The sequence below is a fragment of the Bombyx mandarina genome, chromosome 06 (assembly GCF_030267445.1).
Source record: "Bombyx mandarina strain Sakado chromosome 06, ASM3026744v2".
Classification (NCBI taxonomy): domain Eukaryota; kingdom Metazoa; phylum Arthropoda; class Insecta; order Lepidoptera; family Bombycidae; genus Bombyx; species Bombyx mandarina.
This window is the reverse complement of record NC_143213.1, coordinates 10,717,179-10,730,809: the sequence shown is the minus strand read 5'-3', so window position 1 is coordinate 10,730,809 and position 13,631 is coordinate 10,717,179. Positions and strand designations below refer to the sequence as shown.

The following is a 13,631-nucleotide window of genomic DNA, read 5'->3' as shown; positions in this document are numbered from 1 at the left end:
TCGATCATGTTTATCATTTTCGCAAAGAACTTAAATGGCTCCCTATACGCCTTCGTAGGAATACTCGAATATTATGTCTCCTATTCAATATCCTACATAAGCCCACTTCTCCCTTATATTTACGTGAGCGATTCTCTTTCATTCGTTCTCCTGATGCTCCCTGCAGGTCCAACCAACGTTCTGTTTTGTTATTCCCTTCCCACAAAACCAATTTCTATTCTCACTCCTTTACTGTGTACGCGGTCAGACTGTGGAATTCGTTGCCGGCTGACATCCGAGTTTGCAAGTCTGTTTCCGTTTTTAAATACAAGGTCAAACAATTTTATCTATCATCAACCGAATGATCATGGTTCTATACTCTTCGCATATACGAGTGTTACTGTGTTACTTTTAATATTTGCTATGTGTATGTGCTATAATTCTCATGTTGTATTTGTTATTTTAGTTATGTGTTCTACACACACTTATCACTTTTTATTATTATTCTCATTATCCTCTCGCAGGTCTGCTGGAAGAGATTTCTCAAAGAAATAAGCAGTGCCTTTGTACATAATTTTCCTATTACTCTGTACTGTGTCTTGTTTTCTGTGTGTACATAAATAAATAAATAAAAAAATAAATAAAATACTCTATAAATAAAATGCCACTCGTTAGTCTTTTTTTAGGCGAAGCGCCGAATCGAAGCTCTCTTCAAAATATCTCGTAATAATCGTTTTAATTCTTTGTGAAAGCAACCGTATATGAAGGCTACATTAATAAATCAAGAAAAAAAACAAGGTAACAGTTGTCATTGAGACAGTCTATGTGAGGAACAACATAAACTAGATCCAACTGTATTGATGTGAAATAAAACAGTTCTTTCCTGTGTGCGCCTTTGAACGTTGGCGTACGTTTGCCGCCAGGGACGCTATTCCAACTCCATACAAATTTGAGTTAACTTTTACGCTATCGAGAACGTTAAAAAACTCGCACTAAGAACTCGGTTCCACAACATACTTTCGCTTAGAACTTCATAATAGTACTTCAAATATAACTTCAAATATAACTATGTAAAATGTAACTTCAAATATACGGACGTAATATTTAATTATAATTTTTACAAGATGATCAATGTAGTGCTTGCATACTTAGTAGACATTATTAGTGTTTAAAAGTGGCAGAAATGTAGTACTTAAAATGGTTTTGGTAAAATTATTAAAATTAATCGTAAACAGATAATGTTATTGCTTTTAAGCGAAATGAATCTCTGACAAAATTAATAATTACCATATAATATCAGCACGCCAAAGTAATGATTCATATAATTTATTTTCAAAATACACGGCCAGGTCTCTTACACATGCAATAGCGCTTCTGCGGTTTTTAGGCAATGGTACGACATAAGTGACGGTTACCACTTACCAGCAAATGAGCTGTAAGCTCGACTTATAACAAATCTAAGTATGTCATCTTACATACCTCACGGATACTAACAGAATAAGCCATAAAAATGAATAATTCCCGGTAAGATTATTTCCTTATTCTCCGGTCACTGCACAAATCATCACAATACAGTTTTCGTACACTTTCACAATCAAAAACACGATTCGGCGAGCAGATACTATAAGTACGCGCGTCTCGGATCACTACACATGGAGTACTGAAGTATTAGTTTAGTTGAGACGTAACTCCATGTGACGTAATAGGTTGTATACAGCATTTATAGAGATAATTGTATCTAATTATAAATATAAAACTCGATTCGAATTTTGAATTTATTAATGTTTCTTTTGGTTTTTTTTTTCAGAAAAGTTTAGAAAATTTGAATATCAGCGCATCGACCGCCATCAGGTTCATCCCTACCACCTGAAACTACTCCTTTCCACGTAATTTCGGATCCTCCCGATCCACTAACGGTGCTTCTAGGTACCTCAAGCACCGGTCATCGTTCTCGTCGAACCCGTCGCTTGCGATGAAGGGCTCGACGAGTAAATTAACCCTCAGACACAGACAGCCCACTGAGTTTCTCGTCGGATCTTCTGTGGGTCGCGTTTCCGATCCGGTGGTAGATTCTGCGAAGCACGGCTCTTGCTAGGTTTCGTGTTAGCGACGTCATCAGGTTTGAGCCCCGTGAGCTCATCTACTAGTTAAGGCGACGCTGATATAGCCTATCAGTGCTATCAGCTTAGGTAGGAAAAAAACCTCCTTTCATCCACAGACACTGTTTTCGTCACATACCGTCCGGCTCTAGAATAATCTCTTTTCTTCGAGGTTTCCATGATTGCTGATGTCCAAAGACTCGTGTGATCTTGTCTGCCTTTGTATTAAAAATGTGAGAAATGCCTCGCACATTAATGCAATTCAGGCTTCAGTAACTAAGGGAACAATATTGCTGTGTTTCACCCCAGAAAACACATTCAGGCGCATGATGTTCTTTTAACACAAGTAACTTTGTGAAGCACGGTCCAAGTTATGAAGAATTTTTTTTTAATCCTACGAGTTAGTATATCGTAAACGCATAATTTTAAAAGTACTTTTATTTTTAAGTATTTAAAGTTTAATAATGAATGTGTAAATAAACAGTAATTTTTTGGGTTAAAAGTTATTTCTTTAAAAAACGGTCTAATTTTCAATCACAATAATGAGGTTTTTTTTCTGATAATTCTAAAGAATTCATGCTTTTATTTTGCGAGTTTATAACATTCTCTTATTGACTTGTTTAGATCTCGTTGCTGTTTACAATTTATTGCATCGACATACATAAACCCATATCTCTTGCTGGACATTCCGCTATCTTCCATTATGTAATTGTTCCAAGTACAAATATACAGTAGTTATAAAACAAAAACAGTACCACCGCTTTTACAGGGAAATCAGAGAACCAATAATATAATAAAATTACAACTCGTTCTTATTATGTTAAGCTACTTCCTATTAGTGATTTAGATCCCCGTCGCGTTTCTAACTGCGACTAGCATAGATTTAATTATTTAAGAACACTCATTTATAAGCCTTAGGATTCCGCTGGGTATATTACGTTTAATAATATATTTTATTATAATTTGTTCGTTGACTGAAAGTATCAAAGACTTTTATGATGTTTTTATGAGTACAAAAGTTTAAAATACTTAAAACTATAATTGATGGTAATTGGACATCATCACAGTCAGGGGTGCACTTAAGCCACTACCTACAGCTGATCTACTTTACCACGCTAATAAAACGCTACGTGACGTTTCACTTCCGTTATGAACTCTTAATTAAATACTATGAACAATTGCATTTAGAATTACTTTTACGATTTAATCTAGAGTTTATTGTATTCATTTCATTATTTCCGACCATTCGAATACTTCACGCTATTTGTGATCGCGGAACATTAAGTTTTTATTCGTCGTAATTCGAAATTATTTTTTGAAGTGAAACTTCTTTAGGCGCATGAGGGTAAAATTTTTACAAAACGTCACGCAGGTATGCAACGGAAGTGTAATCAAACTACTATTGAAATTAAGTACCGTACTTGTCAAATGTCAGTAGTAGTAGTTGTTGTATTTTTCCAACTGGAAAGGCAAATGTATCATACCATACAGCCTAATATTTTATAATTTTTTTGTGAAAAATGTTAATAGGAATTGAAATGAAATGAAAAGAATTTGGAACATTAATCAAATAGCATGAAATTAAATTAGTCAATTCAATTGGCAAAATATTAGTCATTTACAATTTAGAAATCTAAACATAATGTGGTTGTCAACACTGAGGTTTGAGATTGACATTTGACAGACTTTTGGCGTTAACATATCTTCCTTTTTCCCTTCCTCTAAGTCTCGGAAATCTAAAGTTTTAGATTTGTATTTGTAAGCAAGACTTGTAAATTAGTTCACCAAAAAAGTTTCACTTCTGACGTGTACTTTGTACGGACGCACTTTTTATTTAGTTACGGCTCGCGAAAATCGAAAAACAAAAAAAAACAATTTAATTTAATATCTGAATCTAGGTTAGTAATCTGTAACCAAACAAACGTAGATAATCAAGCTTCGGTCACGCTGAAAACTAAAACAATACATCACAGAATAAATAATTCATATTTGATTCGCAGATTAAACAATAGCTCCCGACAATATTATACGAGATGAACCTATGGTAATAAGGAAATTATACAATTGTATTAAATCAATGAACAGTTAGAACTAGAACGATAACCATAGAAGGGCTTACAGCGTAAATCATATAGGTAGGATAATACGTAGCCAATAAACTGACGCTAGTATTTGAATGAAAACGTTATTCTAGCAAGGCCTTTTGGAGTTAATAGGTTCATAAGTATTCATGGGGTGCCTTCAATATGGGGATTGTTGAGAGACCCGGTCAAGATGGTTCTAAAGACGATAGTATTATGAGTTTTCGAAGTCACTCCTATTATTATGGAAATCGTGAAATGTTTATTCGTGTCGAATGAAATATTTAAGATTATTGTTGAGAAACTTATTTCGTATTGAAGTTGTTGCAATCGAGCACCTATTTAAATCGATTTTAAATATATTTATTTTGTGTTTTAAAGTTCATTTCTTAGAGCTATTGATACATAAGCAAATTTTCAATGACACGACTTACATCACTGGTCGAATCTCAAAAAATAATTTAATTTATACATTGATACACAAATATTTCAAACAGTAAATTACATTTTGCTATAGTTCCATTCTTAATCTATGTAAGAAGGAATTGTTTATCCAAGACTGTGATCTATTGCCATTATTTTATACGCGTGTTTGCGTGAATTGTTTACGCTAACGAGTGGACATAACCAATTCAGTATACAGGCAGTAAAAGACTTAATTAAATGATTGATTAATGAATACTAATAGTGTGCAGAACAGCCTGTTGCATTTTTTTCTGATTCGCAAGTTCCTCGATTTCAATAATAATGAGCCTTGAAAATGTTCGTAACAAAATAATTCCCTTAGGAACATTTTTACAGTCATAGGCGGATTGATAAATTCTTCTTCTTCTCAGTCGTGTCACTCTTGACAGAGTGGTCGTGATCGTCATGTAGTGTTGGAAGGGGCAGACTTGATGCGTCTCACGATGTCGCGCCATCTCTCCCTGCTCGAGGCCATTCTACTGCACTCATTTAGGGGACCTCCCACTGCAGTTTTAATTTGGTCGGTCCACCGCATTGGTGGCCTCCCGCGCGATCTTGTACCATCAACGCTTCCCTGTACAACGAGGCGTTCTATGGACCGGCCATCTCGTCGCGAAACGTGTCCGAAGAAATTCACCATTCGAGACTGTACTATACCAAATAGACGCTGCTTGATGCCGAGTTCCTGAAGTATCGAGACATTTGTACGAAAGTCGGTCCACGAAACTCCAAGCATTCTTCTCCAGCACCACATTTCCAGAGCGTCTATTTTCTTCCTTTCCACGTCTCGCACGGTCCACGTCTCAGCAAATAGATTGATAAATAAAGCAAATAGATCAGCTTTGCATTGAATGGTTAATATGATATTGTATTATTGGATATTTAACTTTTTTATTAATGTTTATGAGCTTGGGCTGGTAGGTTGCCGCTTCCTATAAAAGGCAGCACGGAAAAGGTTCTTACGGAAGATATGTCGGTTTGACTTGGCGTGATTTGTTAGTCCGTTCTATTTTATTTACTCTTTAATTGGCTCCTTGAGCTTAACTTTAATAGTCATAAAATTGTATATAGCATAGGACTGAATGAAAATAAACCACGTTGTTAAAGATTGTCACTTTAGATCCCCTTTTTGGGGTAATTCTTAATAATATATTTTAACAATATTTCACTTCTGGTTCCTAAAACTACAATAGATTTTCACGCTTGCTGTTGCTACTTTATTAAAATATAGCTACAGGTTTTGAGGTTTAGAATATTAATTATGTTTTAAAGAATAAACTCACAATAAGAATCGTTGCTTCAAGAACATTATCATCATTTTCAATCCGTACTGCTGCGGATAATCATGCACTCTTTGAATATTTTACCCGACTCAAATCTTAGTTTTTCTCGTTTAATTATGATCCATTTTTACTGACATAATGTCCCCCCTAACTCGTTAAGGTTTTCTTCAGATACAAAATAATTTCAAACAATGAGCCCACTTATTTTCAGTTTAGAAAGTACAGCACTCTCAGATTTATCACTTTTATATCCTTTTAAGCAAATAAAAACGTGTATTACCTATCTTGATACTAAATGATCAGTCTTCGAGATATCAAACTTAATCGTAGAATTAAATGTAGGTAAAATATAAGAAAGGTACTTGGGCCAAGTTGCACTAATAGTGCTGGTGTCGTTACTCATCCAAACGTTCAAGATAAAAATGAATTGTTATACTCCTTTGCTTTAAAGCATTTTAATAATTTAGTTAGTCATTAGATGATACGGGTTATGTGTGATCGCAATTTATGTAAGATCATGTATATAAATGATACCTGGCTAATTCAATCTACTGCTTCTACTCTCAGTTCAGTATTCTTACCTTTTTTTTCTTAAGTACTGAGCAATTTCTGCCCATCTTAACACATACAACACACTTATGAAACTACCTATGACCGCTAATTTTGTTATTTATTTTATCGTTATATTTGACAGTATATATCCGCAACTGTGTTTACAAAAAAAAAAACTGGAAAAAATCAATCAAGACACATTAATGAAAAAATCATTCCCGATCTACTCAACTCTATCGAACAGAAGTACGTTTTTATCGATAATAAATCGATACGGGACCGTTACCGCATTCGAGCTATTAACAGCATTATAAAATTTACCGTTCGCTTGTGAAACATCGATAAATATTGTACTAAGTGAAAAAGAGGTCTGGCTGTCAACACTAATAATAAATAATTGATTGTTTGGTAATACTGGGTGAATTGACGACGTTTTTATTCTATCTATGTTTTATGTTCATATTTTACGGTCAGGTGAAAATTGTAGTTTCACTACTGCCTCTGAAATGAAATTAGGAGTGGTTTCAATGTTATTTTTCAATAGTAATTTGGTAAATTTAAAGCATTGAAAGCAAAACATTTTTATAATGTGAACAGATCTTTAAACTTTATTCTGGACGTATATAAGGACCGAAGGTATTTTAACGACCTACATATTCACATAAATTTGTCTACACCGCTCAGAATTTTTCTTAATTTCGTTTGAATAACATTAGGACAACTCCAAAACAGGCTTTAATGGAAAGAAAACTAATATGTTTCACAAACTAGGCACGTTAATATGCTTCAAAATTTGAATCTCCAATGTCGAATTCGTTATTATTCGATCCATTTTCTATCAATCATGTATTGAACATTCTCTTTGGTACTCGGAACTGACTTCGATCTAAATAGAACTGTTGCAAAATAAAATACAAAGTTGATACGAAACACCTGTGCAAAAAACGAAACAAAGGTTGTGTTTTATTAAAAGTAACTATCGGTGATTGGAACTTGCTGAATCAATGTATAATATTAAAGAAATTTGACACATTGAATTTAATCATATATACCTAATCTGTCGTGAATTTGTTTGCTGAATTGCTATGTGAAGGTAATAGTCAGGGGGGTGCAACTCCCATACAAAGGAAAAGAACATTCAACTAGCGTCATCTTTAGGAACCGGCGAGGTCATTTTTGAAACGTTTTGGCCTTAATGAACTAATAAACTCACTAGATGGCAGATACGAGTTCTGACTCAATAAAAATGTTAGCGTACTTTGAAGCAGTGCTTCCACTTTTAGGGAATTCTCCCTTTTTTAGGGAAAAATAGCTGATATTTTGGATGATAAAGACAATTTTAAAAATACCAGGATTTAGGATATTTCGGGGTAAAAAGCAAAGCCTATACTAGTAACTGTTTTGAATTTTAAAATAAACGATAATTAAAGTAAAACAATGAACATTTTATTTTATGGAGAGAATGACATTAAGTCGAGTTGACAAGTAAAAGAATAAAACAGAGTTGTGTATAAAAACTATAAAGAAGGTTTGATTCAACAGTAACCCTCTAGTAAAGTAAATCATAGATTAAGCCACTGCTTTTTTCTTAGGGATTCCCCAGAATCCCAATAAGTATAATCCGCCAAATTTTTATTTACCTATTTTCGTTGATGTCACCAGAACTTACTTGTATTGTAATATACAGGTACTTCATGTACCATGAAAGATTATCATGGTAATTTCATTTACGAAAACCTTGTAATTGTCATTTCGCTTTTGCTAGCAGTTCCTTCTTCAAAGACTGAGGTAGAAAGATTATTCAGTGTTCTCAAATGTAAAAACTGACAAAAGAAACAGGCTTTCTAACGAAACCCTGAACGACTTGCTTCATAGAAAGTTGGGAATGCCAGCAAACAATTGCTTAATTTTAGAACCGAACAGTGTTAGGTTGCGTGCAGCAAAAGAATATAAAAGCAATGCGTCGACTTCCTTGAAAATTCTAATCCTATAGATCTATGATCTTCTGGGGGCGTTTAGATTATATATACCTACATTAAATAATATGCTGTGGTTTATTTTCTGTATTTTATTTATGCTTTCTATATAAAGGATTTATGAAAGTTGTTTAGGAAATTTTAGGGATAAATTCAAAAGAAACTAGGGTAAAATGTGGTAAAAAAAACGTAAGTGGAAACACTGCTTTGAAGTTTTCAAAACTCCACGGCCAATAAAACAATCTCAAAAAAAAAAAAAGTTTTCAAAATGTCGTACATAACGCTTTAATTTTTTAAATCGTTTTTTTTTGGTTTTGTTTTGAGTTATTTTACGTTGTAGTATTAATTTAGAGCAACTTTTAGCTTTGTGAGAATATTAGACGATTAGACATTGAGAAACTCTGTTTTGAATTCTCTTTAGACATAACTTGGCTCCAATACTTTTTTCTTCGTTAGCGTTTCGTAAGCCAGTGTAACTATTTTCATTTCAGAAAGTTTATTATTAAAAATCAGCATGCCTCAAGATCGAAAATGAAATGCTATTTCGGATGCCTTGATAACGGTGAGTTTACACTATTTTTCCGGTATATTATTTGCTAACAGAATTATTATTCATAATATAATTAAATGAATTAGCACCAACTAATGGTCCTTCCTATTTCTGCTGCCTAGCTATCATATATGTTAAGTTTTGATCAAAACAGTCGGTATTAAGTCTCGTACTATCACACACACACCTCAGATAATAAAATTGTCCCGAGTGGGTGGCAGTATTTATGTTTTGCAACTCAGCGTATTATATGCTTATTGTCAAGTGGGCCCGAACTAGTTTTTTGGAATGATCAATCAGTCATGATTTCCTGTTTAAATAAAATACAGCACAATTGATCTCACATCCAAAGTTAGATGATGGCATTCACGTTTTGTTTCCTGGTGTTTGATAACCAAGTTACACCAAGTGACCTGTGACCACGTTCATCCTTCTACCCAATATAAAATAATGTTTTTATTTTTGTAGACAAAGGTTTGATAATGACAAAATTTTATGGAAAAATTATAAGGAGCACTAAAATGTCTGAAACATGAAAAGATTGATGCACTATATTTGAACCAGAACGTGTTATGTAATATATTAATTTGTAAGTATGATTACATTAACACAAAATTTTTCCTGGTCGTATTTTTTCAATATTTGTTACATACTTAAGATACTTTGTTTCTCCGTTTCAGAAGAGAAACTGATTCAGCAAGGAACGTGAACTCACAAGGGATCTTAATTTTTTTTAAATATGTTTATAATTTATAAATTAATAATTGAAATAGTTCATAAGAACTAAATTGATGCCAATTTTGTTTTAAAATAGGTTGTTTAGTTCTTATAGTTATAGTATTATGTTTGAATAGCTGTAATTAGTAAGTTAGTAATATATGAAAATACTGATATAAATTTTTGTAAATAACCTTTTGTAAATTCTACGAGAAGATGATTTTAATTAATGATCAAAAGTCAATGGTCTTCAAAAGCATTATTTGCAATTATTTAGATTAGCTGTGGAATATATTTGCTAAGTTGTGTTTTCTGTATGAGCAGATATAAATGAAAATGCCCAAACATGATTATGTTTCTTACATTTTCATTATGTGAAATCAATATGCTTGTGACTTGAGTATATTAATAATTTATTAAAACTTAATTTATAGACAGCAACCCCTATGGCACTGCTGAAGTTTATAAGCACTGGTGACCACTTATCATGAGCCGGGTTGCATGCTGGTCTGCTGTTGAGTGCAATAAAAATTTTCGAAACCCTTTCTATTATTTAGATGTAATATTAATGTACATTTAATTTGGATTAAAAGATAAATTTACATTTTATGTTTGCATGTGTATGTTTATAATTCATTTGCATGTAATGAACATCAGTTTCTTTTGTAACAAAATGCAAACTAATGGTTTGTAATGAATGTAATTAACTTTAAGATGATTTTCTTTCAATCTGCTGTTTGTTTCATCTAGTATTACCAAAGCTAAAGCATCAGAAACGTCAGAATAGAAATAATTTAGATAGGGAATAAAAGTATAACTATTGTAATCATGTCTAAGATTACTATAAGCGTCATTAAGTACAAACTATCAATATTTAAGAGTACTTTAAATCATCTTTACATTTTTTAAACATTTTGTTTTTTTTTTGTTTTTCAAATCATGTAACAAAACGTTTGTGCAGAACAAAATGTCACATGTTATGAACATGATTGTGGGTTAATCGTTTTTTAAATTTCTAAATGTTTATAAGAATGCTAAGAATAATTTAGTATTCACTTTAGTGTGTGTATTATCTCTACAATGCTAGTTTAAATGACAATTATTGTATGACGAAGCATAGGTAGTGTTTATAGATGTAATATTTTCATACAAGGTCATGATCTGTCACGATCAACTTTAAGCAAGAACTGCTATCGTTAAGAAACAAATTTATTAAATTTAATTCAAATTGTCTACTATGTTTGTAATGGAAAGCTGACATGTTTATATTTCGCACAAATGACTTAATTGACATTGAATGATTTGATTATCTAGACTTAATTAACTTTTAGATAACTTTCGATTTAATGTTAATAAGTACGCTAGTAGGATTAATCTAGAGGAGTTATTGTTATTCGAAATTTTATACAATTGTACGTTCATACAATCTTTTAACAGAAAATTGTTTGTAATATAGGGAAATTAAATAGCTTACAGAGAATTACAGCTTTTTATTTAAAAAAACTGTTTTCTCTCTGTATGAAAAGATCTTATCGATTAGAATGCTGAACACAATCAAACATTCCTTAATAACTCATAAGTACTACCGGGAATTTCAGCGATTCTAAACGATAAGATTTTTTCATAAAGAGAGTTATTAAAAATATTAAAATTACTAAAAAAGCCACCTGGTGGGGGGTAGGGAGACTAATAATCGACTGTAGCGACGCCTGCTGGACCGGGCTTTAACTAAAGCAAAAATAAAAATGAGAGTTGCGCATCTATCTCTAATATATTAAGTGTATAATCTATGGTAATAGTCTATATTGGGTCGAAAGGGGACGGCCCATTTCAGGCCCAAAGCGGACAATAGATTAGAGAAAAAATACTTAGTGCATTAATTTTGTCATAAATAAATATGCATTTACTTTCTTCCAAATAAGCGCCACTACAGTTTACAATAAGTAGTTTAAAAAAAGTAACTCTATTGAAAAAAACAAGAATTTTATTTTTGCGGGAAAAATATTGCCAACTTCAAAACCTTTTACGTATTAAGTAAACATTTTAAGTATATAAAAAAACATATAAATAAATCATTTTAAATATTATCATTAATCAATCGATTTTAATCGATTTTAAGGACATAAAATAACATCAAAGACATACCCATTGGACTTTAACTTGTTACTATACTTGAGACCTTAGAACTTATATCTCAAAGTGGGTGGCGCATTTACGTTGTGGATGTTTGTGGGCTCCAGTAACCACTTAACACCAGGGTGGCTGTGAGATCGTCCACCCATCTAAGCAATAAAAAAAAACTTAACTTGTATTGTTATTTAAATATGTACAACTAAAACAAAAACATAAAAAATAAAATATAATGTGTACTCGTAAAAAAAAGAGTAAGAAATAAATCCAATATCGGTTATTTAAAAAAATGATGGATATATGAATTTCATGTAATTATTTTTCTTTATACTGACCACACTGATTTTAATCTGACTGACTGACACTTCGCTTGCTGCTTGTGCTTGCGTTCAAAATGGATGTGTTTTGATTTTTCTTCGATTTATTTTGCTTTTATCAATAACGTTTCATACTACGGCTGAAAACCATTGTGTGAATTGTGGTTTTAACCTGACCGAGATTTAAAACCGTGTATATGCTCTCCTGTGCTATTTTTAGATGATTTACTAATTGTGTATGAAGATGAAGAAAATATAGAATAATATAGATATTTAAAGAAGTATGTGTGTTTTTTATACCCTAATAACTACAATTGGATAAAAATACATTAGGAACATCTTAAACATTAAAAAAAGAAAAGTTCTTGAGGTATTTATATAGAAAATTAACCTCAAAACGAGTTTTTTATTTTTATTATATTTTTTATAATAGTGGCGTCAATTTCAATATATTTTTTAGATATCTTATACATTTAAGAATTTGAATCAGTCCATTTTTATAGTAATATTTAATGTCCACCTTGGGCCTAGCACACTATGGAGAGTGGGCAATCCCCTTTTCGGTGCAATGAAATAATATTACCTGAAAATTGTAATGAGTTATTTAGTTATATTATGAACTCTACTGCTTCAATAAGAGCTAATCAGAAGTGGAAACAGCTAAGTACAATAAACTGGAGGCGCATTGTGATGCAGCACTCCAAAGTATCTTTAATGTAATTGAAATCAGTTTAATTTCGAAAAGGGCACATGTCGCATATTTTGTCAAATACGTTTTTTCATATACATGTAGTTTTGAGGCTTACCTACACCCATTTTATAATAATTCCAGTAATTTTCAATTGCTAATTAACACTAAAATATATATCAAAAGTTAATATTTTAAATTTTACACTGCTCCTACAAAATAATAATTTTTTTTTTCATTTCCTGAACATTTTACATTTTCAGAGATTATATATCGAAATTGCATATTCAATTAAAGTGTTCCACTCTGCGCTACTGTACGTCAAATTTCTTGGAAAGCCTTTTCCGTACAAACACCATTTTTATAAGTAAATAGATATTAAAAAATATAATTTTAATATAATAATATAAAAAATTACGTTGAGTATTTTCGTCGTCTATTCCACAGAGTCTAATGGCGAAAGTCTTCAATCAGTGCGTCCTGCCTGTCATGACATACGGGGCGGAAACGTGGACCGTCACGGTTGGGCTGGTCTACAAGTTTAAAGTCGCTCAGCTCTGGACAGGGCTATGTTTGGAGTTTCTCTGAGAGATCAAATCCGGAACGATCCGACAGAGAACCAAAGTTATAGACATAGCACAGCGAATTAGTAAGCTGAAGTGGCAAGTGGCCATATTAGCCGGACAACCGATAACCGTTGAGGTAAACGCGTTCTTAAGTGGAGACCGCGAAATGAAAAACGCAGTGCAGGACGCCCTCAGGCTCGGTGGAGTGACGATCTGTGCAGGGTGGCT

General features: G+C 32.6%; 1 protein-coding gene and 1 long non-coding RNA gene across 4 annotated transcripts in view; one reads left to right on the top strand and one right to left on the bottom strand.

Moving 5' to 3' along the window:
• Positions 1 to 13,631, bottom strand: part of Cad99C (cadherin 99C) — a 164,883-nt gene that overhangs the window by 82,549 nt on the left and 68,703 nt on the right. The window contains exon 1 of one of the 3 annotated variants that reach the window (XM_028179075.2): positions 1,459 to 1,646. The exons of the other annotated variants lie outside the window; for them this stretch is intronic. The gene's annotated coding sequence lies outside the window, so the exon portion shown is untranslated. Of the gene's footprint in view, positions 1 to 1,458; positions 1,647 to 13,631 lie in introns of those variants that run through there. 3 annotated transcript variants of the gene reach the window in all.
• LOC149502837 (uncharacterized) lies at positions 8,676 to 11,182 on the top strand. Its single transcript, XR_016323228.1, has 3 exons — positions 8,676 to 8,997; positions 9,454 to 9,574; positions 9,666 to 11,182. It is a non-coding gene; the product is annotated as an uncharacterized LOC149502837 (long non-coding RNA).